General features: G+C 60.1%; 1 long non-coding RNA gene across 1 annotated transcript; it reads left to right on the top strand.

Moving 5' to 3' along the window:
- The first annotated feature begins 6 nt into the window (after nucleotides 1-6).
- LOC119157413 lies at nucleotides 7-1,336 on the top strand. The gene is made up of 4 exons (XR_005107531.1): nucleotides 7-174; nucleotides 279-454; nucleotides 698-850; nucleotides 950-1,336. It is a non-coding gene; the product is annotated as an uncharacterized LOC119157413 (long non-coding RNA).
- The last annotated feature ends 2,862 nt before the right edge of the window (nucleotides 1,337-4,198 follow it).

Genomic DNA, 4,198 nt, shown 5'->3' with positions numbered 1-4,198 from the left:
CAGCAGCTCCTCAAAGCAGAGTGAGCCTTAAGAATCGGATTGCCTTTTAACGAAATTCGAAACAAAGCGGCGGGGTGAAGCGGCTGGAAGCGTCCTGCCAGTCTGCCGTGGGTATCGCTGCCGTGCGTGTTACCTGCCTGTCTGCCGATCGCTCCTGCCTCTTGTTGTGCCCCGGTAATTCCTCTGGGGAAGGCGTTGGGCTCTGACCGCAGCGCACCCCGACTGCCTCCTGACCCCGGCGAGACGTGATCGGTGTTTGCCTTCCTCCCCTTTCACAGGGCCTCGGCTGTTGCGTGCAGAGAAGCTGTCAGCCTTGTGAGAGAGCACGCCGCCGGCAAGCGCATCGTGGTGCTTCGGTACCGAGCTGAGGCCGCAGGCGTCCGTCTTTTGTTTGCGAAAAGGGATCGCGAGGAAAGGTGCTGGCCTCGGAGGGGGAGAGGTGGCGGGGGAACAGGTAGGAGGCAGCTCTTTCAACCGGTTTTAGGCTTAACTCCTGGGTGCCTGAGCACGGTTCTGGGCTTCGGGGGGTTGGCTTTCGGCTTTTCGCCTTCAGCGCGTCCTCCGTCACCGCTGTCGGCGCGCGCTGAGCTGCGGCTCAGGGGACTGCGGCGATACAGGCCGTGTGCGTGCCAGCCGTCCTCGAGGCTAGAGCTGTATTCTGCTTGTTACCCTGATGAAAGCGTTTCTTTTTTTCTAGGGGGCGTTCCCACAAGGCAGTGGTGTGGAGCCGAAGGGGACTGCGACGGAACGGTGACGGAGCCGTTTGGACCGAGTCTTGAAGATAGATCGCTCGGGTTTTTGTCCGAGGAAACTTCGTCTCGAGACGGTCCTATCGCTCGCTGGCAACGTGGTAGGAAACTGCTTTGTTGATCTTGACGGCGCAGTGTGTTGGGAGTATTAAGATTCCTCGAGAGATCAGAAGCGAGTAGGTTGTTTCTCTAAGGGAAAGGGGAATAGGCCTGTATCGTTAAAGGAAAGACTCAGAGTGGGTTTTGTTTCTCTCAAGTACAAAGCGCCCCATCTCAAGGGATTGCAAAGTCTGAAACGATGGTTCAAAAGCAGACTTGTGCTGTTTGCAAAGCGTCTGTTGCACTGCTCAAAGACAAAAGACGCTCACCCGAGAAAGTTTTTGGAAACCGATGTCCGATAGGCACGGGGAAAGAGCTGCAGAGGTTTACGTATCGTCTGTCGAATTCTGTTCTCTTTCGTGCCCTTCCATTTTACAATAAAAACTTTCGTGACCCCTTTTCCCGTTCAGGCACTGTTGCTAGTGTTTTTATAAGGGGGGAAAAAAAAGCGTATGCCTGGTCTCTCGAGTGATTATTATTTTTTATTTTTTTTTTCTTTTTCGCTAGACTAGTCGAATCGAGAATGTTCGCTGTAAGAACTTCATCCACCGGGATGGGAAGCCAGGCAACTTCCGAACGGGCCGTGGGCAGAGTTCCCTTCTTGATGCCATGCCTCTAATAAACTGTGCAGTCTCGTTAGCTAGACGGGCTGCAGTACCCAATTTTTTTCGCCAGGTGGCAGCACCGCCTCGCAGGCGGAGTAAGGGCAGCGCATGCGCAGACGCGGCTTGACGCCGAAGGGGCGGGGCTTCCGGCCCCGTGCGTCTGGGCCGATGACGCAATCCCGCTTTGGCGCATGCGCAGAAGGGCTTTCTGGCCAAGGAAGGTCGGCGCATGCGCAGAAGCGGCTTTGACCCTTAGGGGCGGGGCGTCTGGGCCGATGACGCAATCCCGCTTTGGCGCATGCGCAGAAGGGCTTTCTGGCCAAGGAAGGTCGGCGCATGCGCAGAAGCGGCTTTGACCCTTAGGGGCGGGGCTTCCGGCCCCCTGCGTCTGGGCCGATGACGCAATCCGGGTTTGGCGCATGCGCAGAAGCCTTTCTGGCCGACCGAGGGCGGCGCATGCGCAGAAGCGGCTTTGACCCCCTAGGGGCGGGGCTTCCGGCCTCGTGCGTAGGGGCAGATGGCGCATCCGGCCCGGGAAAGGTGGGTTCACTCCCGGCCCGCGCGGCGCGCTGGAGCGGCCGTGGAGGTGCGGAGCCTTCGCCGGGAGCCCGGAAGACTTTCGGGCCGGGACGTGCGGCGGCGCGCTCGGGCTGAAGGGCGGCCGGGGGCCGGCGGGCAGCGGCCCGGTCGGGGGGGGATGTGGCGGCCCGGCGCTCGGCCGCGGCAGGGAGCGCCTGGTGCCGGCGGCGGGCGGGCTGAGGCAGGCGGGCGGCCCGGCCCGGGACCGGCGGGGCTGCCGCCGGTTCTCGTCTCCCCGGCAGGGACGGTGGTCAGCGGGCTCCTCACGGGGCTGCCCTTTTCTGGGTGGGTGGTTTTTTGTTTGTTTGTTTTTGGTTTTTTTTGTTTTGTTTTGTTTTGTTTTTTTTTTTCTCTCGGAGCCGCGCCGCTACCTCGGCGAGGAGCGGCGGCAGGCAGGGCGGCCCCGGTGCTCGCTCGTGGCGGCGGCGCCCGGGAGAGGGGTCGGCCCGCGCCGCCCCGCCGCCCACCCGCCGCCGCCTGCGGGCTGCCCGGGCAGCCGCCGCAGCCCTGCGCGGGGCTTTGTCTTTCCCCCAGCCGCTGGCCTGAGCCGTGGCAGCCGGCTGGGGCTGCCGGCCCCCGCGGGCCGCAGAGAGGCTGCCTCGGGGCCTGCGGTAACGCTGTCGCGGGGTGTGTGTGTGTGTGGTGTGTGTGTGTGTGGCTCAGGAGCCTCTTCCCGCCCCTGCGAGCGGGCCAGAGCAAGAAAAGGCAGCCGGCAGCGGAATCCCCAGCCGTCGCCCCCGACTGCTGCTTTCTCCGCAAGCCTTTTAACTGCCGGGGAGGGCTGGGAGGCAGCGGCAGCTCAGGTGTCTGGCTGATCTTGTGTCGTGACAGTCAGCTCCGGGGCCGGAGCAGCCGAGGGGAAGAGGCCTTTTGGTTTGCTTCCCCGCGAAACGGGGGTCTTTTGTTTTCCCTTTGTCCCTAGGTTCGTCCGGAAGCGTCCGTCGACAAGTCAAGGGGAGCGGAACCGAAGGTCGCTCGAGATGTTACTTCGCCACGCGTGCCTCGTGCTTGCGAGTCGGACTGCTGACTACGGAGGGATCCCTTTTGTAGCCGCCGAGGGCCCGCGAGGCTCCGTGTGCCCGCCGCTGCCGAGTGCTGCGCTGCGGCTCGGGCAACGGCCGGGGAGGAATTGTCGGTCCCTCGTGGTAACGCAGCCGGGCCTGCTAGGCGCTTAAAGCAGCGCGTCCGGCCGGGCAGTATTGTTTTCCGAGGCTGTAAAGGAGCCCGAGGTATAAACCCGCTTTACGTTTCCGTACGGCGGTGCGCTTTGTCGGAGAGCTGGGCCCTACTGACGGAGCTGGCACAGGGTTCCCGCGGGACTCCGGCTTTGCCCGTCTCGTGGAAAGGCTCCAGAGCCTGCTTGGGAAGCCGCTTGACAAGGCACGGCTTTGCCGTGATTTTTACGCCGGAATTCTGACTGTAATGCCAATGCCACGTGTTAGCCTTTCTCCAGAAGCTATTAAAAGCAGAGTGAGTGTTAAGAATCTGATTGCCTTTTAACTAAATTCGAAACAAAGTTGCGGGGTGAAGCAACTGGAAGCGTCCTGCCAGTCTGACGTGGGTATCGCTGCCGTGCCTGTTATCTGCCTGTCTACCGATCGCTCCTGCCTCTTGTTCTGCTGTGGTAATTCCTTTGGGTAATGTGTTGGGCTCTGAATGTAGTGCATCTTGACTTCCTCCCGACCCCCTGAGATGTTATCGGTCTTTGCCTTCCTCATGTTTCACAGGGCGTGGGAAGGCCAGAGAGACTGGAAGCCTCGGCTGTTGTGTGCGGAGAAGCTGTCAGCCTACTAAGAGAGCATGTAGCCAGCAAGTGCATCATGGTGCTTCGATACCAAGCAGGATCCAGACCTCAATATTTTTGTGAAAACAGATCACAAGGAAATGTGCTGATGTTGAAGGGGGAAAGGTGGCAGGGGAAGAGGTAGAGGGCAGCTTTCAACCAATTTTAGGCTTAACTCCTGTGTTCCTGAAAATGGTTCTGGGCTTTGAGGGGTTTGCTTTTGGATTTTTGCCTTAAGCGTGTCTACCTTTCAGGGTAACGCTTTCTTGGAAGTTGGAAACAGTCCTTCTTGGACACCAAACCAGACCCCATACCTGGGAGGGCCATTTAATATGCTGTACCGTGTGTTTTATTCCCTGTTGGTCACTTGACCCTAGCCACGC

The sequence above is a fragment of the Falco rusticolus genome, chromosome 14, assembly GCF_015220075.1.
Source record: "Falco rusticolus isolate bFalRus1 chromosome 14, bFalRus1.pri, whole genome shotgun sequence".
NCBI lineage: Eukaryota > Metazoa > Chordata > Aves > Falconiformes > Falconidae > Falco > Falco rusticolus.
This window is presented reverse-complemented; position numbering and strand designations above follow the sequence as displayed.